Source organism: Hemitrygon akajei, unplaced genomic scaffold (genome assembly GCF_048418815.1).
Source record: "Hemitrygon akajei unplaced genomic scaffold, sHemAka1.3 Scf000050, whole genome shotgun sequence".
In the NCBI taxonomy this organism is placed as follows: Eukaryota; Metazoa; Chordata; class Chondrichthyes; order Myliobatiformes; family Dasyatidae; genus Hemitrygon; species Hemitrygon akajei.
In genome coordinates, this window is record NW_027331936.1 from 1,542,145 (window position 1) to 1,569,857 (window position 27,713).

Below are 27,713 nucleotides of genomic sequence, written 5' to 3' on the forward strand. Positions count from 1 at the left end.
AAATAATTGCGGGTTTTCTATCAGGCTTATTTGTCATCAGCACATCATGCTCAGTACCAGTGGCTCCCGCACACTCGACCACGGTTAGAGCACGATCAGGAAAGCCCACCATTCCAACCCCAGACCATATTTCGGGCATTCTGAACGTCTGGTTTTCTTTCTCCTACCTCCACCCAGGCGGAGGGTGAGGAACAAGACACCAGATGTATCGGCGACAATGTCACGGGAATCGGGGGCCAACTACTGAATTGTTTCGAGGCGAGGACAGAAACAAAAATGACACAGGGCTCATAAGAGAATCTGAATTTTACCATCTTTATAAAGACACTGGAGAACGAGTGTTTCCCACCGATTCATACAGTCCAGAGTGTTGCTTAACCTGAAGCACTGGGTGAACACGCGGTCTGCAAAGTGCTGAGCAGTAGATTCGTGACAATATTTATCACATTCATTCATTATTATTATTTATCCATTGATTTTGTTTTGTATTTTTCTGCTTTGATAGTGTATGTTGCTGTGATGCAGCGCATCATCAGCTTTCCTGGTGGTCTAGTGGTTAGGATTCGGCGCTCTCACCGCTGCGGCCTGGGTTCGATTCCCGGTCAGGGAATAAAAATATTTCCTGCTGTACATTAATGTGTTGATTTTAAATTATTTTGTGTATTCATTGCTCGGCAACAACCCCATTCCTGTCAGTGTTTAACCTGCATCCGCCTGATTCAGCGCCATAAAACCACAAAATATAGAAGCAGAATTCGGCCGTTTGGCCCATCGGGTTTGCTTCGACATTTCCTCTCAGCCCCATTCTCCTGCTTTCTACTGTGTGTACTACCTCTTTCCGTCTACAAATGCTGCCTGACCCACTGTACACTGTTCCTGCAGCGATTCGTTATTTGTTCTGTATGACACTTGTTAGACAATGAAAACATGACTTTGAAAAAAAAAATCGCAGGTGCAGTCTCAATAAAGCTGGAAATAACTGTGCGAGGTCTTACAGACAATAACTTGCAATCGATACAATGTAGGTTTGATCTTCTTCACTCCTCACTGCACTTCAATCCACTCAGAGATGCTGTCTCTCTGTAGAAGAGGGTGACCATACATTTCCCATATTGGACTCTGGTTCTACTCACTCAGTTTGCCAACATCACCTTGACTCATCTGCCCGGGGTCATCACTGCTCAAATCTCAGTGAGTATTGTCAGGTCCGGTCGGGTTTATTGCCGTGTGCACAGGGACGGTGAGGGACAGGTTCAATGAAACACTTGCAGCGTCATTGCAGGCTCGAAAAGACAGACAGTACGCAGAACATAAATTGTACAATTCTGCATCATTAACAAACGGTAGATATAGATCTTGTGCCAGTTTCAGACTTGGAAATGATTCCTCAGGCAAACTGATGACATAGATTGCGAACTATTATATCCACGGGAGAGCATCCAGGCCCAAAAAAGGCCTGTTTATTCCTTTTCTTTAAACAGACAGACAACAGAAAGAAGGGCGAGTCTCTAGTCCTCTTCAGCCAGCCCCGGCATTCAATAAGATTAGGCTGGCCCAGACTTTTTCGCAATCCTCCCCCCTCCCCATACCGCAGTTGCGAGTCAAAAATCGGTCGGTGTCCTCCAGCAAATCTTCTACCGTCTCCCAAGGTGAGAGGAGATAATCTTCTGTCGCCCGCCTTTATTTCGACGCCCTGACAGCGCCCCCAGCTTCGATCAGAAGCATGTGGATATGAATGTTATATAATGGGACATTGTCCTGAGTTTTGCTCAGTTTTGACGGGACTTTGGGGAGGCAGAGGCAGTCAGAGTCTGTGGGAGGGAACAGCTCTTGGATGAAACCATTTCCGCAATTGGATAACATGTTGGATTGACATCTGCATACACGAATGGGAGCTAGGTAGTTGCACGTTGTTTGACGAGATTGGTTGATGTCGGACCATGACACCTCGTCAGTGACAATTGGCGAGGTTGATTTGACGGAAGGTCAGCGAACCGATTTGTCTATGGCAATAGGCGGGTTCGCTCGGTAGACAAGAGAGCAATGGGGAGTCTGTACAGTGAGTGATATGAAACGGCGAAAGCTTTTCGCGTTCAGAGACAGTGCTGCCCACTTCAGAGAATCAGTCATAATCTCAATCTCCCCTTTCCCAGCCGCGGCTGAACAACATTTCTTATTGAATATGTAAATATTTTTCTAAGTTGACAATTCAAGTGTTTTCCGCTAACCGAAATTTCACATGGTGGTCGTGTCATAACGGAGCACTGAACCAAAGTCCAGGAGCAGATTTGTTTAAAAAATTGATACTCCTTCATGTCATATTACCTGTTCGCCCCGACATTTCAGCACCAGTTTACACCCGCTCCCCTGCGCTCCACCCGAGCTGTCTTGTAAAGGAAAATCTATAAACGTCCCACTGCATTCACGCAGTCCTTTCACTGAACACGAATATTGATAGCTAAGCGTTCGCTTCAACTTGTGAGGAAAGTGTGGGAGTGAGGGAGTGAGATGTGGAGAGAGAAAGAGAGAGAGAGAGAGAGAGAGAGAGAGAGAGAGAGAGAGAGAGAGAGAGAGAGAGAGAGAGAGAGAGAGAGAGAGAGAGAGAGAGAGAGAGAGAGAGAGAGAGAATGTTTGTGTGGGTGTGTTAGAGAGAGAGGAACATGGAAGTGAGGCAGGGGAGAGAGTCACATCGTCGACAGAACAAGGGAGATTTGAAAGGCAGTTAGAGAGAGAGAGTTACACGGCAATTTATCAATTTCATGTTTACTTTCGGCCACTGTTTTCCTCCCAGTGTTTTTTTGACCACCAGAGTAACTCATCTCACCGACAAAACGAAGTGAATCTTTCCGTCCCTTCATTTAAACCCGAACGCTGCAGGACTCGTAAGTATTATCACCGTTTGTACTGAGGAGGAGAAATGGTTCGTCCGTTTACACATTGCCCTTCAACAGAGGGAGCAGGAGCACGTTATACTTATTGATGCCATTCTCCCAGTTTCTTCAATTATAAAGGCAATTAACATTAAATTAGTGCCATTAATTCTTAACATTCCGAAGTTAGTTCTGATTTGTATTGCAAACACGAGGAAATCTGCAGATGCTGGAAATTCAAACAACAACAGACACAAATGTTGTGTGTGTTGTTGTCTGATTTGGACGCAAGGATTCTGCTCAGTGCGATAAATTGTCCGCTTTTCAACTTAAGGAAGTACGTTGGTGAATGAAGCGAGGCGCTCTGCATCCGTACAGTTGTACAACAGACCGGTACCAATCGCCCTGCTTGTACTCGGAATCTATTGTTAGACACTCGGTTGCAAAGTAACAATATCTTAGCTAAAAAGGCTGTATTGGCATGTCGATTTGGCTAGTTTCCACCCGTCCCCACCCATCAGCAAGTGCATGTTTCATTGTGCTTGTGTGTACTGTTACGTATTCAGGCAACAATAAATATAGATGAGTTAGGCAAGGGTTTTTATAACAAATAACACGTTTATTAAACACTGAAAACAAACCCCCCAAAAGTAAACAAACTCAAACGTAACCGGAAAACAGCTGCTGTGCGACAGCGTAAACAGTTCTTAATAGCGTTGCAGTCCAAAACAGTCTTTAAAACGGTATTGAAAAAAACAGTTCTTTAAAGCGGTATGCCGAAAGTTCAAAAGCTCACAGTCCTTTTTAAAGGAGAGACTTTTTAAAGCGATTTAAATTCTCTTCCACGTCGATGTCCTTCGATTCCCCGGCGTCGAACATTCCCACGAAGAATTTTATGGAATATAACGGCTTAAAGGCACTAACCTCTTCTTCCACACTCTGTCCTCAATCTCCCGCTATCCCAGCGGAGATTAACACGAGAACAGTCAACGAAATCCTTCCGAATGAGGATCAAATAAGGTCGAAATCAATCCACCGTCGAAAATCGATTCTCCTCGATTTTTATCTTCCAAATTCTTATCTTCACTCTCCACAGCAAAGAAACTGTTGGCTATGACCTTTTAAACTTTAGGCATTATATAAAACTTCATTTTTCAACTAAACTGCGTCATCACATTAAATCACGCAGGGACATGAAGTCAGCTTGGCAAATCCCGCCACGAACTGCCCCACCTGACAGGGTGGGTCTTCCTTTTATACCCTGTAAAAAAAAAACCTGTCACATGACCTCTACTGGCGGGAAAATGACATCACTCCACCATCACAAGACCATCACCTCAAGTCCAGTATAACTTCAACCTCAGTCACGTGACAAGGGTACCACTGTCACGTGTCACGGGTACGTAACAGTACACATAGATATGCGCATAAATATAAATTTGAGTTCACTTTAACGTAATCACCAATTGCGTATAATGCATGATCCCCTCGGTTAAATCCCTCACTAGATACAGATGAATTGAATCACTGTCGGTTATTTTCGTGCAGTAGAAACTCAAGACGGCGACCAGCATATGCGGGTGTGGTGGGGGGGGGGGTGTGGTGGAAGAAATTTTCAATGTTTTCCGTTGAAGTACTGAATCAGGACGTCCTAATCTGGTATATATTCTCAGCTAAAAATGCTGCGAGAATTGAACCGACGGAAACATCGGATGTCAACTCCACAAATTCTCGAATCTCCCCAGTCGATCTATTGAAGAAAGTGTTACCGGCTCCAGATTTGTGTTGGATACGGTACCAGAACTCAGTACCTCGAAATCCATGTCGTTAATGAAAACCGAATCGGGAAAGTACCGCGTTGAACAGAGAATCAGAATCAAGTTTATTATCACCGGCATGTGACGGGAAATTTGTTAACTTAGCAGCAGCAATTCAATGAAATATATAATCTAGCAGAGAAAGAAAATAATAATAATAACAACAAATGAAATAAAACATAATAATAAATACACAAGTAAATCAATTACCGATATTGAATAGATTATGAAAAATATGTATAAACAGAAATACTGTATATTAATAAAGTGAGGTAGTGTTCTAAGCTTCAAAGTCCATTCGTGATTCTGATGGCAGAGGGGAAGAAGCTGTTCCTGAACCGCTGAACGTGTGTTTCTGTCTCATGACCTTAGAAATCCAAGGTCAACCCTAATATCCGGTGCTATCTGTGTCGACGTTGCTCCTTTGCAGATTGGAAGAATTTTCATCGGCAGTGTCATGACGGTCAATTATCGTCCCTCATTAATGAGCTGTCCTGACTGTGTGAGGCTGATGACGTGACGTAGTCGGACAATGGGTTGCAATGAGAATATTTAGGCTGCAATTGGTTCGTTCAGTGAGGGCGGAAACTGGACAAAAGTGTTTATTTTGAATAAACAGGATTTCAGGAATGTGTGAGGTCATGTACTTCGATGGGATTAAAATAAAGGACGACCGGTTGCGGTGAGACTGTCAAAGGAAACTGATCCCGAAATAGAGATGGCGAGCCGATGGGTGGATCAGGTATTTTGCAAGGCAACTGCAGATTGTCAACTGAACACATTTGGGGCCAGCGCTCAGACAGCATCCAGGGTGTTAAATTTTATTGGCACACTACACGCTGCTGCTTGTAGTGTGAGCGCTGCGAGCAGGGTTCGAACCTGCGTGGGGAATACCCATTGGATTTCAAGTCCAACGCCTTAACCACTCGGCCATCGCAGCTCCATCAATGTTCAGCACCCACCGTAAGGCTGCACCTGAAGTGAGAGTTGTACTTGATTTATTTTCGGTAACGGAAATGGTGAATCGATCATGCTTTGGGCTTGTCTTGCAGCCAGTGGCACAGGGAACATTTCGCTGGTAGAGGAAAGAATAAATTCAATTAAATACCAACAAATCTGGAAGCAAGGATCACACCGTCTGTAAAAAAGCTGAAGATGAAAAGAGGATGGCTTCTACAACAGGATAATGGTCCTAAACACACCTCAAAATCCACAAAGGACTACCTCAAGAGGTACAAGCTGAAGATGTTCCCATGGCCCTCACAATCCCCCGACTTAAACATCATCAAAAATCTGTGGACAGACCTCAAAAGAGCAGTGCATGCAAGATGGCCCAAGCATCTCACAGAGCGAGAAGCCTTTTGCAAGGAAGAATGGACGCATATCCTCCAAACAAAAATTGAAAGACTCCTAGCTGGCTACAGAAAGCCTTTACAAGGTGTGATACTTGCCAAAGGGGGTGTAACTAAGTACTGACCATGCAGGTGGCCCAAACCTTTGCTTCGGCCCCTTTTCCTTTTATCTTATTTTGAAACTGTAAAAGATGGAAATAAAAAAATGTAATCTTGCTTAAAATAATAAAGAAATGTGTCATCTTTAACTTTATGCCTTTTGGAAATCAGGTCATCTTTTACTCGCTTAGCTGTTGACAGTAACAGAAATTTTGAGCATCGGTGCCCAAATCTTTGTATCCCACCGTATCCTTCCTTCCAATGTGCATCACCGTATCACACGATGATCTGTTTGACAAATCTTCTCCCATTCTCCTCAACTGTCTTTGATCTTCAATGTGTTTGAATCTTTTGAGTTTTTGAACACGTTGAAGTCAGGCTACCTTTCTTATATTTTCTTTTCTTTAGCCTCCCTTCCTTCTTTCAGAGTGGAGTGACAATCCCAATTTCCCAACCATCAGGGTCTATTCTAGAATGTAATGATACGTGAAGGGGTACTATTATTGCCTCGAGAATCTTCAGTTCCCACGTTTAGAACCCTGGGGTGTAGTCCAACTGGTCCCGTTGACATACAGCTTCAGGGCTTTCAGCTTCACAGGCACCTTCTCCGGAGCCATAACATCCACTCTCACTGATGCCCTCTGACCCATGTTCATCGGTGCCATTATGCTGGAGTCTTCCACAGAGCAAAATATTCATTCAGTTCGTCCGTCTTTTCCTTTCCCCCCATTACTGCTTCTTCCGCATCATTTTCCAGCTTTCTGACATCCACTCTCGCATCCCTTGTATTCATCATATCTCCGAAAAAATGATCTTTTCTCTATTATTAGCCATTTAATTTTTCCTCTCATCAAATTTTATTGGTTTTCTTTTGTATCTTGAAAGCATCCCAAACCTCTAGCTTCCCACTAATGCTTGCTATATTATAAACCCTCACTTTTGCCTTTATGCTGCCTTTACTTTCCAGTGTCAGCCACTGTTGCCTCATTCTCCCTATCGAATATTTATTCTTATTTGTGATGCATCTATCCTGCGCCTTTCCAATTGCCCCTAGAACATCAGCCCTGCTGGATCTGCCGTTAGCCCTGCTGGTTCCCCTTTCCAATCGACTTGGCTAACCCTAGACTTAGGTCGCTGTTGTTTTCTGCGAGTGACAGGGTCGAGGACTGTTATCGCCCCTGATTTTTTTTCTCTGCGAATGACGTGGTCGGGAACTGCTATTGCTATTGTGTTTCCATGCGAGTGACGGGGTCGAGGACTGTTATCTTCACGGACTTTCTTTCTGCCAGTGATGTGTTGGGGGACTGCTATTGTCGCTATATTCTTTTCTTTCTTTGCTGCGGGGAGGAGGCATTTTGGGGTTTAAGAGATTTGTTTCTTTTCTTTTCTCGTGCCGGGGTTGATGTTTGTCCTTTCATGAAAACCGATGGTCTCTCGGTATTTAATTGCTGTATGGAGCAGACAAATATCAGAGTTGTATTGTACATGCAGGCTTTGAGAATAATATTAACCGTTTGCACCTTTCTATTCTCCTCACTCGTGCCAATGCAGTTCCACTTACTGCATGGAATACTCATACGTCTAATTTTAGATTCTCGCTCTCAGACTGCAGGATAAAATCGATCACATTACAATCACTGCCTCTGAAGCATTCCTGTATACTAATCTACCTGGTCAAAGCACAACACAACACACAATCCGCAACTGCCTTTCTCTAATGGGCTCAACCACAATGTACTCTAAAAAACCATTCAGTAGGCATTCCCAAACTACCTGAATGTTGAGATCCTACAATGACCATCGTAATATTGCCATTTTCCCATGCCTTGTGCATCTCCCGTTGTCATTTGTACTCAAAGTCGACTGCTAGAGGCCTGCATATAACTTCCATCTTCTGATCCTATGTTATCTCTCACTAAGGATTTTTTTAAATTTTCTGTACGTCACTATAAATTACAATAAATAAAATAAATAGAAATTTAAAACAGGGAATTGTTAGTGAGAGTTCATGCGTTCATGTGTTGAGAAATGTCTAAGCTGAGCAGAAAAAGCGGCTCTTAATAACAATGTGATTTTCTATTTTCAGACTCCTCTACATCCACCACCCCACGCCACACTCCCCCACTCCCCACCCCCGTGGGTAGAAATATGTAGAGGGCATGTTTGGTCTGGTGAAGGTCCTGAATAATGCACCCAGCCTTCTTTTGGCACCGTATTGAGAACATGATATTGGCGAGGCGTGTCCGTTTCAACAGCACTCTGCCCCTTCTTTCGATCCTACGCATTGGAGCCCCGCCCCACTCCAGACTGTGACGCAATGATTGACAATGCTCTCCACGTACGCCCACAGAAATGCATTTGATTCTTCGACAGCACTCTAAATGTCAATAATGAACAATTATGACGTCTGCACAGTGACCGCGTCAGCATTTTGGGACCAGGATGGATCCGCTGAGATGTCTTCGCCCAGGAACCTGAAGATATTTACCCAGAAGACCATAAGACCATAGGACAATGGAGCAGAAGTCGGCCATTCGGCTCATCGAGGTTGCTCCGTCATTTCATCATGAGCTGATCCAAATTCCCCTTTAGTCCCATTCCCCCGCCTTCTCACCATAACCTTTGATGCCCTGACTACTCAGAAACCTATCAATCTCTGCCTTAAATACACCCAGTGACCCGGCCTCCACTGCCGCCCGTGGCAACAAATTCCATAGATTCACCGTTCTGAACCTCCAGTGAGGATTTGCGTTTGTTCACCTGACGCATTCTCCCTGGAGTACAACTAATTCCCTGGTCTTAGTAAAATTGATGAGAAGGTTGTTGCTTCGACTCCACCCAACCAGCATATCCATCTGATGCTGAGACGCCTATTGGTGTCATTAGAAACGGGATTGCCTGCAGAGTCAACGTAAACGATGTGTTCCTCCAAGTTCCGAGTGCAACATGGGTAGCAGGGAGAGTCGCTGCCTCCTCGATGCTTCACCCGTCCCAGTCATTGATCAGCAGAACAGTCAACGCAATGGCTTTTCTTCCGGACCACCCGGTGTGAGTGATTGTGAGTAATCAGTCCTGGGTCGTGGCTGAAATGGTTCAGTATCTACGGAATGGAGCAGCGAGCGGCGTCACGGACAACGACACTCTTCATAAAGGGTTTGCACATTTCACTGCAAACGCAGGATGGGCTGAGACTGTCACTTTCACGTGATTGGTTTCAGCTCGGTATGTTGTCAGACATTCCTGGTATTCGTCTCAGGGTTGGCTTGTAATTAGTGATCACATCCATAGACTCCAAACAGAACACAACCTAGTCGCGGTGTGAAGGCTTGCCTGGCTCAGTAACCTGGAGAGCGAAGCTGGCTGGAGTTAGGAGTTAATGCTTTGGCTCTTGGTAGGGTCACTCATGCCAAACAAGTCAAATGGTGGAGGGCAGACTGAGAGTGTCCACCGCTCCCACAATTTCGAGGGTTCAGCTCAGAGATAACAAGCCGAACTGGTCAAAGAAATCTACAGTGAAACGAAAATGAAAAGTCCGTCTACATATGAATCCGCCGATATATACATATATTTACTCTAATTGAATGTTTGATTTTTATTTCTATATGTATCATGTATTGATTGCACTGCTGCGGCTAATTTAACAGATTTCTCGACATCTGTCCGGGATATTAAACCCGAATCTGATTCTGATTCTGAAGTAAGTCACATCCGGAAGACAGATGTTGGTGAAGATCAGAACTGAGACTCTCAATCTGGATCAGAAGAAATTGAGTTCAGTGGTAAAATTCCAGCTCTCGAAATCCCAAGCATTAGGCACAACAATGTGACCGGTGTGGGCAGTCTCGCTTGTCACCTAATTTCTGCCCGCACCGATTCGAAACCCTATGAAATGTATAAACGGATATTGTACGCAAGTCTAATGCACGTGTCCTGGTCGGGAAAAGGGAAGATGTTAAGCAATGTAAATTCACTTGAAAGTTTCTTGTTCTTCCACATGAATGTCTACAGCGCTCATCAACATGCAGACCCATCGTTTTCCAAAGACTGCTGCGCTGTTTCCATTTCACACGTATTTCCACAACAGAGTGTAACAGCAACACAGTCTCCCAACTCCTACACTGACCTCCTGAGGCCAGCGTGCCGAACACCTTTCCCACAGTCTCTCTGCACATGAGACGGGTTTCAGCAAACTATGTCCTTCTCCGACTCCCTCTCCCTGCTGAATTGCACTCCCCGGTGCTCTATCATTCCTAGAATAAATACTCAGCTGGTTTGACATTCCAAAATGGGAAACCTCAAACTTATCTGCCTTGAAAACTATTTCCAATTCCTTCTTCAGTGTTTCTGTTTGATATAGCCAATTATCTCGAGCGTCAATGCAAAAGTCGTGAAGCAAATCACTGATAATGTCCAATAACGGGGCTCGTCCGGGATTTGAACCCGGGACCTCTCGCATGTGCTTTTCCACCCGAAGCGAGAATCATACCACTAGACCAACGAGCCTGCACTCGCAGATTGCGTCACAACTGAACTCCGAAGCCATTTGAAGTTAATTGGTGGAAAACCCGTTGCCCTCTCCGTTGTTGAGAGGAGAGCCTGATTTCGATATATGTTGTGCCTGTATTCCTTTGAGATTACAAGAGTATTCGTTACTTGATTCAGTCAAAATAAGAATATAACGGAACCTGATGTAGAGCAGATCAGAATGCGTTTGCCAATGGAAAGGAACCAAACAAGGGACGCTTGTTTAAAACTCAATTCCGAGCATACTTTTCTTGCATTGGGAGATGCCTCTGAGCAATTCCCTGCCCCGGCGGCTGCTGGACGGTGAATAATTGGCATGATTTCAGGCGGGTGTATAGAAGCATTTGTTTCATGAACAGCGGAGACGCTTGATAACTGACACGCATTAAGAACTTTATTCAGGACGAATTTTCACATGTCGATGCTGCCTGGCCTGCTGAGTTCCTCCAGCCTGTTGGAATGCAGAACATTGAATAACCGACGAGGTGGTGGTGAGGTTAAAGCGATGTACTGGTAACCTATTCTGTTTTGCAAACGTGCGTCCGAATCCCGTCCTTGACCTTGCCCGTTTGTTATGTGGCACCATCAGCTGCGTTTTCACATAAACCGCTTCAAAGTTATCATTCAAGCTCAGCTTCAAATTTACTGCTATTAAACCGTAAACAGGCAAACAGCTGGACGAACGTTTTTCTGGGTCTGAGCAGGGAAACACAAAACCTACATCACATACAACACATAAAATTATGTTAACACAATAGCATTACCAGATACTAAATATATATTCGGGAGGTATACTGTACAAGTTGACATTAAGTGCATATCCAGTACAACATATAGTTAAACATATGTGAATAATGCTACAGACGTTGCCACAAATAATGTTTAATGGATGACAACTAGCTGTTCAGAAGTCTCACAGGGCGAAGAAGATGTTACCCAGCCGAACAAACCTTGTTCTCAGCCCGTGGTACGTTCTGCCTGACGGTATGAGGTCGGAGACATTGTGGAACAGTAGGACAAATGCGAGCTGCCTTTGATATTGACGGAGAGCCCCTGATGAATTCCTCTGACGTTCTCACAATCCATTACAAAATCCGGGACAAAACTGATCAGCGTTTTCCCTCCCTTTCAGCACAAGTGTCCGACTGGGTGCGGTCCGTTTCTCTGGATCTGCTTCTCTTGACTTTGATCAAAGAAGAAGAGTAAGCTGCCAACCTATCCCGCACTCAAGGTGAGATTTATTGACCCGTCGTGGGCAATTTCTGGATTTCCGCGAACTTCTGCTGATCATAGGATAGCAGTGGACATTTTGCTGCAGATTTTTTCTTACATGCGTAAGCAGGCTTCCTCCTGTTTAACAAGCATCGAGAGCAAGGATGCCGTCAGACATTGAAAGCTACCGAATGCAGACAGGACCAGACAGGGTGGATGTGGAGAGGAGTTCCCTATGGTGGGGATTTCCAGAAGTAGCAGACAAGCCTCAGAATTGAGGGGGCGATCTTCTAGAACAGCAGTAAGGAGGATATATTTCATTAGCCAGAGAGGAGTGATTGTCACACACCTCGTTGGAGGCCAGGTCTGTGGGTATTTTTAAAGCACAAGTTGAGAGATTCCTGATTGGTCAGGGTATTAAATAATATGGCGAAAAGACAGGTGTATGGGGTTGAGAGGGATCCAGAATTAGCCAGAATCGAATGGTAGAGCACATTCGATGGGCTGAATGGCCTAATTCTCCTCCTATGTCCTATAGCAGGCGTGGGCACTTTATTGGTTTAAGACTTTATTACAGGAGCACACAAACAGCATATTCTTTTTGATGTGTTTTATTGCCACTCAAACGGAACAGGCGACGAACAGTATAGCATCGGTCTGTGATGACAAAGTCCACGGAGCCAAGCAATGGACAAGATCAACAATAACAATCATGAAAGCGAGAGGCGATCCTGAGGGTGTTTCACAACAACATTCGCTGACAGCTCGCATCGTCATTTCTTCATCTTGGAGATTTTGTAATTTCCTGTCAAGTTATCCATCCCTCATCACAATTGGGATTGTAATCGAATGACATCATGTTTATTTTTATCCCAGCGGTTGTAAGACAGTCAGCTTTGTGTAGTATTGAATATTCAGTGTGCCGGAGCGAGTATAAATGAATGACCGTGGAGAATCATCAGCTCAGAGTTTCTTCAGTGAGATCGCAGGCAGCTGGAAGACAGGCTGAATCTCACATAGCATGCTTGAAACATTTTACCGAGTGAGAAAGACATATTACTTGATCATCGCCGTTATCGGAGTTCCTGGTAAGAATATCTGCGAACTATCATTTGCAGTCCTATGTGCGCGGTCTGTGGTCTCGTTCAGTTACCGACAGCGTTGTGATGCCGGTGTATCGGTGCAAACATTGTGTCAAAACTCTGTGCTTTTTCCAGAAGCTCCTTTGCAGATTAATCCGCGGTGTCAGCTGAAAATGAACCGACTATTGACACAGATGTGGAGAGGAAGTTCGGTGAGATGGACTCATTTTGTGGATTCAGAGCAGGCAGTTTTGATTTATCAAACGCAAAGTGCACTGCAGATGCTGTGGTCAAATCAAGACGTGGAAAAAAAAGCTGGATGAACTCAGCAGGTCGGGCAGCATCCGTTGAAACCTGACGAAGAGATCCGAAACGTTGACTGCTTCTTTCAACGGATGCTGCCCGACCTGCTGAGTTCATCCAGCCTTTTCGTACGTCTAGTTTTGATTTATCAATGCAAAGCCGCTGTCGAAGTAAACTCCCGTCATTCACTGCGCCCAGCACCTTCACCGGTTACTTGGTTTTATCCGTCTCAATGGTGATACATGTTTGAAATTCAAATTTAAAGGTATTGCGCGGTGTTTTCAGAAACTGCTGCGAGCTCGAAGGGAAAGCGGGCAGCGAAATCCCAGTGACATTCAGCGGAGAACCGTAGACATCACTTCCGAGTGAGAATCCGTAAAAAACATCGGGAGTTTTCAAAATTCATATCGGGTGTGTGTGCGTTTTAGTGTACCGGGAATTGTTTCCACGCTCTGTTATCCGTCAAGTGAAGCAAGAAGAAAGAGTCAATCCGGCAGTGTCCGTGACAGGTCAGACCGGGTAAAGGCGATACTCCGCTCTCGAAAAAAAAGCACGGAAGCATTTAGCAAAATGCTGCAGGGATTCGGAGCAACCCCTAAAAGTGACAAATGTTTTAAAGTATCTACATTGACTTCCCTTTGAAAATTAGATGGTTTAATCACTAACGTTCAAAATATCTCAAAGTTCAGCGGGCCAGGCAAAATTTTTAAAAGCGAACACTGAAACTTTCTGTTAAGATCCATTGACACGGTGTGAAGGAGCCACGAAGAGAAGTTGTTGCAGAATGCAAACAAAGCGAGAATAAGACATGAAAATGCGGGAAATAAAATTGCTTTCAACAACGAACTTTGGAAGTGGACAGAGACGGAGGGAGCACGCCTTCGAACTATATGGAGTTTGCCAGAACATAAGTGACGGGAACTCGGTAAGCAGCATCGCCTAGACAGTTGCCGAGGTATCCAGGCCTCACAAACTAGTCGAGAACCTTCTGGTGTGAAATTTATATTGATTTTTCCATAGCGCCTTTGGCCATCAGTTGGCAATACCTCCTTCTGTAACAGCGTTTCCCTTCCAGTCCCGCGTTCTATTCCCGTTCACCCAGCATTCACGCGCTTCAGGCATCGGTCACTCCCGCTTTACACTTGTCAACCTCCAGAAATGAGTTATCTGCAAAGTTTGATTGTTCTCAATTTCCAGTTTATCCCGGCCCTGAGACCCAGGGAGCGGCGAGACTGTAATTCATTCTATCTTTCTGCTGTCCCCCCAGTGAACTTAATGGCGATTACGATCCTGTCCCGGGGAAAGTGCGGTCTCTCCACCTGCACCACTCGCTACCTGGTGGCCATGGCAACGGCGGATCTACTAACCATTATCTTTCGGGTCCTTTTGTGGCGGATCAGTTATTATTACTTCCCCGGGACTTTCCTGGATATTACCCCCGTATGCAGTGTGATCTCTGTCCTGGGATTTTCAGCCACAGACTGTTCTGTCTGGTTCACCGTCACTTTTACATTTGATCGGTTTGTCGCCATCTGTTGCCAGAAGTTGAAAACAAAATATTGCACCGGGAAAACTGCGGCTGTTGTTCTGGCAACAACCGGCGTTCTGCTCTGTTTTAATAATGTGCCCAGATTCTTTACATACCATCCTGCGAAAGTCATTGACAATACACCTTGGGACTGTATTCCAAAGCCCGGCACCTATACGGATCCCGGGTGGTTGGGATATGACTGGCTTACTACCGTCCTAACGCCATTACTCCCGTTCATGTTAATACTACTGCTCAACGCTCTGACAGTCAGACACATTTTAGTGACTAGTCGCGTCCGTCAGGGGCTGAGGGGTCAGAGCAAGGCGGAGAACCGCAGTGACCCGGAGATGGGGAGCAGGAGGAGGTTTGTGATCTTACTTCTCACCATCTCCGGAAGCTTCATCATCCTGTGGTCGGTGAATATTGCCGAATTCCTTTATTACCTGATTGCCGGACTGGATCCAAAGAATTACAACGAATCGGAGTACATATTTCTACACTTCGGATACATGCTGATGATATTAAGTTGCTGCACAAACACGTTTATTTATGTGGTAACTCAGTCCAAGTTCAGAGAGCAGTTCATCAGCGCAGCGAAATATCCGCTCGTATCAATTATTCAACTAATTAATAAACAAAAAATCTAAATTCTTCTGATACTACAGATCTATGCCGGCTGGTGGCATACTGGCATCAGCGCTGGATTTCGGGGCGAGAAGTTCCGGTTCGAATCGGGCCGGCTACCTTGCACGCTCTCCAGAAATGCCTGGGTTGAGTGTCGAGCTAGCAAGTCGACCTCGTTAAAAAACAAACAAAACAAATTAACTGGAGAGGGATAGGCTCTTCCAGGTTCCAGGTTTTCTGGCGGTCTCCCGGTGAACGCGACAGCGGTGAAAACAAAAGGGAGAGACACACAACACGGGAGCAGACCCTTCGGAATCTATACTTTATACTTTGCTTTATTGTCACCAGACAATTAGTACTAGAGTGTTCAATCATCACAGCGATATTTGTTTCTGCGCTTCGCTCTCCCTGGAGAACGGATCTAGTATCCGCGACCTCCACCTCCGACCAAAAATTAAACTCATCCTAACTTTTATTTTTTATCATTTCACTGTATTCCCTCTTTAGTGTCCACCGCTTCCCTTTGGGTAATAACAGAGCGGGTCAGGATCTGAGCATATTCAGGACCAATTCGGCAGGAAAGCAACTCATTTGATACTTTTGTCTTCTGCTTGGGAATGACACGAAAACGAAAACAAACAGCCGAGATTTGCAGTAAACTTTACACTTCTCCTTCGTATTAGATAAACTTGTTATGCAAAAAAAATAAAACAACTCCAGAAAATTCGTGCATTCTGTTCATAATTGTACAAATTTCTATGGATAATCCTAATGTTCTCTCCGCATTAAGGAAGGAATGAGTTACACTTCCTGATTTCTAAAACAAAACATTCGAGCAAACTGCACATTAAATCTCCATTGCATTCACTCCAGCACAATCTCATGTTTATACTACTACAAACAACAACAATAACAATGATGATGTTGATAATAATCTCTGTTCCGGGTCTCTACCCATCTCCCTCGTCACTCAGACTTCTCTTCCCACTCCAAATCATTTTCCCCAACCCAGATCCCTCGACTCACCCAAGCATTCCTCCTCCTGGTCTGGTTCTACCTCTCCCCCTCGCTCTCTTTCTACCTCATCTTCCTCGCGCCCCATCTCTCACGCCTTCTACCCCCAGTATCTCTCCTCGGCACTCCATTCTCTCTCTCTCTGAGCCGTTCCGCTCGTCTTTTTTCCTCATGCCGTTCCCTCTCTCCCCCTCCCTCTTCTATCTGCCCCACATACACTCTCCGGCCACACTCTCTCCCCCGTCTCTTTCTCTGCCGCTGTTTCTCTCTCTCCGTCTCATCCCCCAGTCGCTATCTCGCCTCCGAAGTGGTCTCTCCCATTTTCTCTTACCCCTACCCTCTTTACCCCGCCCTTCCCGCTCCTCAGTCTCCTACCTTGTCATTCAATTTCCACTCGGCTCCATTGTCTCTCTCTTCAAGCCTCTCCCTGCCCTATTCTCTCTTATTCCATTTCTCTCTCTACCTTTCACTCTCTCCTACTCCTGTATTTGACTCACCCTTTCTCTTTCATTCCCTACTCTCTCTCTCACAAACTCTCTCACACCGTTTCTCTCCCCAGTTTCTCTTTCCCCTGTCCATGTCCCTCCCCAGTCTCTCTTCTTACAGTCTATCTCCCAGGCTCTCTCTCCAATCTCTCTCCAATCAGTCTATCTTGTCCAGTCTATTTCTCCCAGACTGGTCCGCTCAATCTCTATGCCAGAAGTCTCTATCCCTGGTCTCTATCTCCCTCTCTCCCAATGTATCTCCCCCAATCGCCCTCGCCAGTATCTCTGTTATCGAATCACTCTCTCCCCAGTCTCTATCTACCGATTCTGTCTCTCCCCAGTCTCTCGCCCTCAGTCACTCGCCACACTCTCTCTCTCCAGTCCATCTCCACCCAGTCTTTCTCTTCCCCAAGTTCTCTCCGTCTCTCTCGCCAATCTCTCCGCACACTGTCTCCCTGTTTCTCTCTCACACTGGTCCACTTTCTCCTCCAGCACTCACCCGCAGTTTCTCCCACCCCCCGCCGTTTTCCTCCCAAAGGCCATTGGCTCCGTCTCCCTCTCAACTGTCTTCTCTCCTACGTCCCTCTCCCCTGTCCTTCTCCCCAGACTCTCTACCCCTCGTCTCTGCACATTCTCCAGTCTCCCTTTATCCCCCATTATCACTCCCGTCTTCCACTGTCTCTCCCATCACTGTCGCTTTCCAATCCCGCTATCTCTCCCCAACCCGGGACTCTCTCTCCCAGTCTACCATCCTACCCACCCCCACCCCGTGTCTGTCACCTCCAGAGTATCTCCCTGCTGTTCTCTTTCTCACTCATCCTCTCTCAAGTCCCCCAGTTTCTGTCTGTCCAGTCTGTCTTCCTCACGTCTACCTCGCCCCCGCCCCCACCGTCTCTTGCTTGACTCTAGTCTCTCTCCTCGCAGGGGCTCTCATTCCACACTTTCATCCGCATTCTCACTCTCTCTCTCCTATCAGTCTATTTCTCTCCTCAGTCTTCCGACCCCTTCAGACTTTTGTTCCCCGCCTAGTCTCTCTCTCTCTCTCTCTCTCTCTTTCTCTCTCTCTCTCTCTCTCTCTCTCTCTCTCTCTCTCTCTCTCTCTCTCTCTCTCTCTCTCTCTCTCTCTCTCTCTCTCTCTCTCTCTCTCTCTCTCTCTCTCTCTCTCTCTCTCTCTCTCTCTCCACCCCCCCCGAAGGCTTTCTGTCTCCCGGTTTTTATCAGCCCATTCGTTCTCCCTCGCCCTGTTTCTCTCTCCTCGTCACTCTCCTATGCGTATCCTTCTCTTGTCTCACGCCCCGTACTTATCACTCGCTGCTTCTCAACCTCTCCCTTTCTCCCGTCTTTCTCCCAGTCTTTCTCCTTCCTACGCTTCTCTCTTTCGCTCCCCGTGCCTCTCCACATCTCTGCAAGACTCTCTTCCACTAGTCTCCCTTTTCACCCAGTCTGTCTTTCCTCTGCCACTTCTTTCACTCTATAACTCTTTCACCCACTCCCAATCTCATTCCAACCAACCTTTCTCAGCCGTAGTCTTTCTAACCAAAGTGTCTGTTCCTTTGAAATTTATTTTCCCTCACGTCTCTAGTTCGTTCGCTTTCCCTTACCTCGCTGATCTTCCGTCTGCCTCTCGTTTTTATCTCAGTTTCTCTACCCATCTCTCTCTTCCCCGTGTGTCTCCACTCCACTATCCACTGTGCTCCCATTCTCCCGTCATTGCCTCCCCCACGTCCGGTTCCGCTCGTACTCACTCCAAGGCTTGGAAAATGTTGAACACTCCGGATACATGCTGATGGTATTAAGCTGCTGCTTAAACACGTTTATTTATGGGGTAACTCAGTCCAAGTTCAGAGAGCTCTCCTTGTGACGCTCCCCAGAGGAGCGAGATATCCGGTCATGTCAACTAATTAATAAATAAAATGTCTAAATTCTTCTCAGTGGTGGGAGGGGGCATTTTTCCACCTTGACTGTGCAAAACCGGCGGTTATTGGAGAATGTGACAGCGGGGAGAATAAAACTGGTTTGCAGCCCGACGGTGACACATCATGAGAACAGACACCTCGCCGCCCGCACCCTGCGACCTTCACCTCCGACCAATGATTAAATTCATCCTGCATCTTATTTGGATTTTTGACCATAACCCCGCTGTCATCATCGCCGAACCACGTTCAATAATAAATCCCGCCCTACAGTGTAAATACTCACCGCTCAAGTGACGGACAAAGCCGGTGCTTCTCGCTGACGGGGAGGAAATGGAGAAGCTGCGGGAAATATGGCCGTCACAAGGAGAGCGGACGGAATTCACAGTGAGCACCCCGACGGTCAGATCGGGACTGGTCCGAGCTCGCAGTGAGTGGGCAGCACCGCAATGAGATTTAGCCGTTTGCACCCAACATCGGATCCGTCAACACGCGATGAGCAGACAACATCCACCTGTACACAGACCCGAATCGTAACTGTCGAGTTCGGCAGTTTTCCAAATTTCCATCTGAGTAAAATACATGTTGAATCTCCTCTGCATTCACTCCAGTACAAACGCATGTATGTAAATAATTTTTCTTTTTTTCTCACAGCTAAGACTGGTAAAACTCATTTTTCAATTGCTGGGAACTTTCCTACTATTCTAGTGATGTTTATTATTGTAGCTTTCTGGAGATTTACATAAATATTGCTGCGTCGGTGTAATTATTGTTGTGCAGTGAGTCTGGGATGAAACCACCAGTGGATATTACAACTGGGACATTGTATACCCTTTTCATAGTCTTTCAATTTTATTTTTCAAGTCAGCATATTTTTGTTGTTTCTCAAGTACTGATTTCTGTCTATTATGTGTGTTTGGAATGGCACACACATACCTGCAGATTTGTCTCTTGTTTTTTATTGGTTGACTATTAAGTAAATTGCTTTTGCTGTTTAATCCTGTAATATTATATCTGGATGTGTCTGATGTATCTCTTGGAATGTATTGGCCATAATATGATCGTCGGACTCTAACTCTAAACCTCCCTCAGGATTCGAATTAGAGTAATGGATCGTCTCTTTCATGAGTTTACAATTTAAAGCATGATTTTGGTGATTATGCCTGCCACTTGATTGTGCCTGTGTGAGTAATCAGCTTGAGTTAAACTGTCTCAGGATCCTGTAATTTGTTGAATAATTTCTGGTTTATCTTAATTTCTGCCTTCATCGTCTTGAGTTTGTTCGTCCTTTATTGGGTGTTTTCGATATTTTCGTGTTACCCACCCGGTCCTATATTGCCACAGAAGGAATGGAACTCCCCCAACACCGTGTCTGAATGTGAGCAGCTCCCCGACCATCTTCTTCTCCACAGCACAATCTACTACTTCGTCCCTCCCTTCTTCCTCACCCTCACCATTCTCTCACCCCTCTCTAATCGTTCAGCACACCCCCTCTCCCTCAGCCTCTTTCCTCCATCCTCACCTTCTCCTTTCCCCTGTCTTACTCCTCTCGCCCCAGTTGCCTTCACTCTCACTTTTCTTCTATATACAGTGGAGTGCAAAAGTCCGGACTCCCCTAGTCAAAATTTATTTTACTGTGAATATCTAAGCGAGTAAAAGATGACATGATTTCGAAAAGGCATAAAGTTAAAGATTACACATTTCTTTAATATTTTAAGAAAGATTACATGTTATTTTCATCCTGTACAGTTTCAAAATAACAAAAAAACGGAAAAGGGCCTGAAGCAAAGGTTTGGTTATCCTGCATGGCAGTACTTAGTAACACCCCCTTTGGCAAGTATCACAGCTTGTAGCCGCTTTCTGCAGACATCGAATAGTCATTCAATCCTTGGTTGATGGAATTTCGCCCATTCTTCCTTGCAAAAGGCTTCTAGTGCTGTGACATTCTTGGGCCGCGTTGCTCTCTTGAAGTCTGGCCACAGATGTTCGATAATGTTTAGATCGGGGGACTGTCAGGTCCATGGGAAATCCTTCCGCTTGCGCCTCATGAGGTAGTCCATTGTGGATTCTGAGGTGTGCATAGGATCATTATCCTGTTGTAGAAGCCATCCTCTTTTCATCTTCAGTTTTGTTACAGACGGGGTGATGTTTGCTTCCAAATTTGCTGGATTTAATTAAATTCATTCTTCCCTCAACCAGTGAAATGTTTCCCGTGCCACTTGCCTACAACACAAGCCTAAAACATGATCGATCCAACCCCGTGCTCATGAAATTCTGCACCCTTTTTTCTCCAAACATATCTTTGCTCATTGAGACCAAAAAATCTACTTTAAATTCATCAGTCCACAGGACTTGTTTCCAAAATGCTTCAGGCTTGTTTAGGTGTTCCTTTGCAAACTTCCGACTCTGGATTTTGTGGTGAGGACGCAGGAAAAGTTTTCTTCTGATGACTCTTCCATTAAGGTCATATTTGTGCAGGTGTCGCTGCACAGTAGAACAGTGCACCACCACTCCAGAGTCTGCTAAATGCAGGAGGGGGCGGGACATTCTCCCACTTCCAGTCCGCCGCAATCTCTCCCCGGAGAGTGAGGTGCTGCTGCTCGCTTGCGAGGCGTTTCGAGTCGATAGGGTCATCAGACCGAAGGGGCTGTGGAAAGGAGAGGGAAAGTTGGAGACTTACCTCGCCTCCGTGGCTCTGATCCATGGGTGAGCGGAGACCCGGTAGGTGGAAGCTCCTTAGTCCCGGCACTGGTGGGTTTGTTCGTGCTCCTAGGCTCGGGGATACCATGGTCCTGAGGTCAAAGGAAGTGTGAAGTGAGAACGCGAAAATACTGGGTTAGGCCTTTAGGGGGAGCTCTTCGATGTTTTACTAAATAGAACAGTCAATGTAGTATAGAGTACAAACAAATCATCGTGAGTTAATCAGTGTGATGTCCTGGTGGAAGAAGCTGTCCCGGAGCCTGTTGGTCCTGGATTTTATGCTGTGGTACCACTTACCGGATGGTAGCAGCTGGAATAGATTGTGGCTGGGGTGACTAGGGTCCCCAATGAACCTTCTGGCCTTTTTTACACACCTGTCCTTGTAAATGTCCTGAATCATGGGAAGTTCACATCTACAGGTGCGCTGGGCTGTCCGCACCACTCTCTGCAGAGCACTGCGATTAACGAAAGTACAGTTCCCATCCCAGGCAGTGATGCCGCCAGTCATGATGCTCTCAATTGTGCCCCTGCAGAAAATTCTTAGGATTTCTGGGCCATACCAATCTTCCTCAACCGTCTGAGGTGAAAGAGGCGCTGCTGTGCCTTTTTGACTTCAGAGCTGGCCTGTACAGGCCACGTGAGGTCCTCGAGAATGTGGATGCCAGGAATTTAAAGCTGTTTACCCTCTCAACCGCAGATCCATTGATCTCAATAGGGGTTAGCCCATCTCCATTCCTCCTGAAATCCACAACCATCTCCTTGGCTTATGCGACATTGAAGGAGAGGTTGTTTACTTGACACCAGAGAGATAACTTCTTCCCTGTAGGCCACTTCGTTGTTTTTTGATACTAGGCCAATAAATGAAGTGTCGTCGGCAAATTTAATTAACAGATTGGAGCTGTGGGTGGCGATACAGTCATGGGTATACAGGGAGTAAGGGAGGGCTCTCAGTACATGGCCCTGAGTGGAACCTGTGTTGAAAGTCAGAGGGGTGGAGGTGAGGGAGCCCACTCTTACAAACTGCTGGCGATCTGAGAGGCAGGGGCAAGGACGAGATCTCTGAGCTTCCAGTCGAGCGTGGAGGGAATTATGGGGTTGAATACTGAACCGTAGTCCAAAACCAGCATTCCTACATAAGCATTCCCTTTCTCTAGATGTGTAAGGACGGTGTGTGGAGCAGTGGCTACTGCGCCGTCTGTGGATCGGTTGCGTCAGTAGGCAAATTATAAGGGGTTCAGCACCCTCCTTCCGTGAAAGGGTTACATACACTAATGAGACAGGCCCGTGTCAGTCACCAAGTAATCTCAATGCCCCACTGTGTCCCCACAACCTCGTGTCATTCCCCATACCCATCCCATTGCCCAACTCTCTGCCCACTGCACCGTGTCAGGGTCCAAATTAATCACTCTACCCGCTCCCGTCCCCCAGAGCTGTGTCAGTTCCCGATGTAATTAACTGTGTAAGTGGAATTATGATGATATTAAGCTGGAACATCGAAGCATAAATCGGGAACGGATCAGACATAACTGTAGATTTACAAAGTAGCCGGGGGCAAACTGAAGAATGGAATTAGGATCACTAGAAACGTCTACAGAAGGTCCGCAGTAACTTTAAGGAAAACACCAAGCCATCCTAGATGTATGTGAAAAAAAGATGACTGGAATCAGTGTAGGACCGGTCGGGGATAGAATATGAAACAAGTCCCTGAGGTTAGGGGAAGAAGGGTAGGTCCTGAATGAAGACTTCGGTTCAGTATTCACCAGTCACAGGGACATTTGTGAGGAGAGCGTTAAACGGGTCGATGTGCGACAACATATCGAGGTTAAGAGAGAGGATGTACAGGAACTTCTGAAAATAAAACACCGTAGGATAAATACGGCTTCTTCTGTGGTCGGGAGAAAGCCTGGGTGACTGCGGGAAGCGGTGAGTCCTACTTCAGTGATGGGCAAATTATTAGAGAACTTTCTTAGAAACAGGATTTACGAGAATTTGGAGAAGCATTACCTAATTTGGGAGAGTTAGTATGGCTTTGTGAGGGGCAGATCATGTCTCACGACCCTGGTTCAATTCTGTGAATATGTGACAGTTATACTTACGGTTAACTTTGGTAGGACCTTTCAAAAGGTTTGGTATCCTGGGAAAGTTGGCTTGTGGATTCAGGACTGACGCCCCAGGAGGCAGAGGATAGTTGTGGATGGAGCGTTTTCTCACTGGATGCTGGTGCCAGTGGTGTCCTGCAGAGATCTGTTCTGAGGCCCCAGGATATTTGTGCTTTAAAAATGATGTGAATAAGGAAGGCGAAGGGTGGTTTATTTCATTTGTAATGATGTGGAGGTTGGTGGAATTATGGATAGTATAGAAGTTTGTCACAGATTACAACAGGACAGTAACAGGACACTGGGCAGCGCTGAGAAGTTACAGACGGAGTTCAACCCGGAAAAGTACGATGCGAATCACTTTGGAAGGATGAATTTGAAAGCAACAATGTCAAAATATATCTTCATTTAAATAGCTGAAGCCAGGTAACATGGAAAATAATATGGAAAAAAACACATCATATTTTGTTTTAAAGTAATTACATTGCAAAATCCCTTGAGGAGAGAAATTCGTTACAAGGGGATTGCGTGAGTAAAAATAGTTCAACGTAAGTGTTTGTGCAGTTGGTTGTCACTAATATCCCTGACGTGATCGCCACGCTAATTGCCTCAGTGGAATTGCTCTCTCCTCAATAAAAGTCTGCTAAACCGATCCCCAGTCCATCTGAGCAACTGAAACTTAAGAAAACAAATACATAGGATAGATAAGTCCTCTTGTGTGGTCGGGAGAATCCCTGGGTGACTGCCGGAAGCGGTAAGCCCTGCTTCAGTGAGAGGCAAATTAATGGAGAACGTTCTTAGAAACAGGATTTAGGAGAATTTGGAGAAGCAATGCCTGATTTGGGAGAATCAGTTTGGCTTTGTGAGGGGCAGATCATGTTTCACGAGCCTGCTTCAATTCTGTGAGGATGTGACGGTCATCATCGGTTAACCAGGTAAGACCTTTCAGAACGTTAGAAGTCTTGGTATCCTGGAAAAGTTGGCTTGTGGATTCAGGACTGACGCCCAAGAAGGCAGAAGATAGTTGTGGATGGAGCGTTTTCTCCCTGGATGTTGGTGACAGGTGTCCTGCAGAGATCTGTTCGGAGTCCCCCGGATTTTTGTGCTTTAAAAATGATGTGAGTAAGGAAGTGGAACGGTGAGTTATTGTATTTCCAATGAAATATGAATAATACAGAAAGTAGTCACAGATTACAACAGGACAATGACAGGACGCAGAGCAGCGCTGAGAAGTTACAGATGGAGTTCAACCCGGAACATTACGGAGTGATTCACGTTCGAAGGATGAATTTGAAGGCAGAGGTGATACTTTCTCGAGTCAACCGAGGGCCGCACATTAGTACGTGTTTCAGAATGGAGTCAGAGTGGTGAGACATTCTCCAATAAGCCGAGGGCCGTTCATCGGTACGGGAACCACAATCGGCACGGAGCGGTGCACTGCAGGAGCAGGAAGAAGTGTGATTGACAGGTGAGCTTGAACACATCCGCTGTTCTGCACATACTCATAGAGACGCTCGAAAGGCAGTATACCTGACAGTAAATCAGGAGGAAAAAAGACAACTTCGTGGCAAATAATAGAACAGCCCGGGAACCTACGGATTGTTCACAGATTTCACTTGCTACTTTTGTTCGAAGACCGAATGGATGGAAAAATGGGGGTAGAATTGTGGCAGTTTTGAGAATATCTTTAAAGTTAAACGAACTGTACCGCACATTATGGGTATGAGGTGGTCAGGTCATTCACTGACAGAGGCCAAGATTGTGCCAAACGGCCATTGTGTGCGCTGGAGAACATTGTTCTTCAAACGGTCTGCAGCCCTCGCTAATTTCCCGAGGACACGTTCCCACCTTGACCACAGGGCTCTGGAATATCGCTGTTGATCTTTTAAAGTGTTTGCAGGAACATGTGCACTATATGTTACTGTAAGACATGTCAGCTGTCACTGTGATTTCCATCACTGAAAGCGCCCGGATTGACTGGAACAAACGAAAGAAAAACATGTTTCCGCAATGGGGGGTTCACGCGTCTGATTGCTGTATTTTCATTTTCCGTACTTCGATCGAAATTATTTTTGACAACTTCTCATAATTTCACCTCGCGAGGCTTTCTGAAGTGATGCTGGTCTCTGCTTTTCTCGGTCCGAGTCTCTGTCAGTGCAGAGACCTTATAACAACGTGGCAGCTTATTTAAATGGTAGTCCCGTCTATTTTCGACACGTAGGTCTGTTCTTCTGTAAGTCAGTAAATGAGAACTCGTGCTTTATATCTCCTTGACTCCATTTGGTAAGGCATTTGATGCGGTTAACCATGGTAGGACCGTTCATAGCGTCAGAAGGCTTGTTATCCAGGGAGAGTTGGCTGGTGGATTCAGGACTGACGCCCACTAAAGGCAGACTGTAGTTGTGGATGGAGGGTTTTCTCCCTGGATATCGGTGACCAGTGGTGTCCTGCACTGGTCAGTTTGAGACCCCCGGCTTTTTGTGATTTCTGAATGATTTGGATGAGGAGGTGGAAGGGTGGATTATTGTATTTACAATGATGTGGAGGTTGGTGAAATTATGAATAGTATAGAAGGTAGTCACAGATTACAACAGGACAGTGACAGGACGCAGAGCAGCGTTAAGAAGTTACAGATGGAGTTGAACCCGAAAGGTACGAAGTGATTCACTTTGGGAGAATGGATTTGAAGGCAGAGGTGATACTTTCTCGAGTCAACCGAGGGCCGCACATTAGTACGAGTTCCACAATGGAAACAAAGCGGTGAGACTCTCTCCACTAAGCCGAGGGCCGCTCATCGGTACGAGAACCACAATCGGCATGGATCGGTGCACTGCAGGAGCAGAAGGAAGTGTGATTGACAGGTGAGCTTGACCACATCCGTTGTTATGCACATACTCATAGTGACCATTGCTTAAGAAAACAGGTTGAGTGAACACGGCGTTTTCTCCTTGGAGCGACGGAGGATGAGAGGTGACCTGATAGAGGTGTACAGGTTGATGAGAGGCATTGATGTGGACAGTCAGAGGCTTTTTCCTAGAGAGGAAGTGGTTGCAACAAGAGGATACAGGATTCGGGTGCTTGGGAGTAGGTACAGATGAGAAGTCAGGAGTAAGTTTTCTACTCAGAGAGTGGTGAGTGTGTGAACGGTGGTGGAGGCGGATACAACTGGGTCTTTTAAGAGACTTTTGGATAGGTACATGGAGCTTGGAAAAATAGAGGGCTATGGCTAACCCTAGTAATTTCTAAGGTAGGGACATGTTCGGCACAACTTTATGGGCCGAAGGGCCTATGTTGTGCTGTAGGTTTTCTATGTTTCTATGTTTGTATGAAAGACAATATACCGGAAAGCAAATGAGGAGAAAAACAGACAACTTCGTAGTAAATAATAGAACAGCCTGAAAACCTGCGGAATGTTCACAGATTTTACTTGTTACTTTTTTTTCAGACAGAGAATGGATAGCGAAATACTGGTACAATTGTAGCTGGTTTGAGAATATCTTTAAAGTTAAATCGACTGCATAGAAGGTCACGGGTGTGGGGTGGTCAAGTCAGTCACTGGCAGAGGTCAGGTTCCTGCCAGTCGGCCCATGTGTGCGCTGGAAAACATTGTTCTTCAAACTGTCCACAGCCCTCGCTAAACTCCAGAAGACACCTTCCCTTTTTGACCACAGGTCTCTGGAATATCGCTGTGGATCTTTTACAGTGTTTAGAGGAATATGTGCAGTGTATTTTATTGTACAATATGTCAGTTGTCACTGTGATATCCATCACTCACACGGCTCGGAATACTGGAGCGAATGAAAGAAAAGAATGAACGAATATTCCCCTTTAATAAAGAAGTGTTCTCCGTTCCCCTTGCCAAACAATCTCCTTTCCTCAATTTCAGAAGCGAATGTGCTCAAAATGTTACAAAATAAATCGACTTCAAGATGAATGTCTACTTTGAAAGCAACACAGATATTTTTTTTTAAAAATCCTATTTAAATTGCTGAAGCCAGATATCATGGAAAATAACATGGAAAATTCAAATCATATTTTGTTTTAAAGTAAATAGATCGCAATATCCCCTGAGGAGTCAAATTAATGACACG

At 45.5% G+C, this 27,713-nt stretch overlaps 3 non-coding genes across 3 annotated transcripts; 1 reads left to right on the forward strand and 2 right to left on the reverse strand.

The window, feature by feature from the left end:
* The first annotated feature begins 538 nt into the window (after nt 1-538).
* trnae-cuc (transfer RNA glutamic acid (anticodon CUC)) lies at nt 539-610 on the forward strand. The gene has a single exon. It is a non-coding gene; the product is annotated as a tRNA-Glu (tRNA).
* Nucleotides 611-5,545: 4,935 nt separating this feature from the next.
* trnas-uga (transfer RNA serine (anticodon UGA)) lies at nt 5,546-5,627 on the reverse strand. Its single transcript has one exon. It is a non-coding gene; the product is annotated as a tRNA-Ser (tRNA).
* A 4,930-nt stretch (nt 5,628-10,557) lies between these two features.
* Nucleotides 10,558-10,641, reverse strand: trnap-cgg (transfer RNA proline (anticodon CGG)). Its single transcript is given in 2 exon segments — nt 10,558-10,593; nt 10,606-10,641. It is a non-coding gene; the product is annotated as a tRNA-Pro (tRNA).
* Between the last annotated feature and the right edge of the window lie 17,072 nt (nt 10,642-27,713).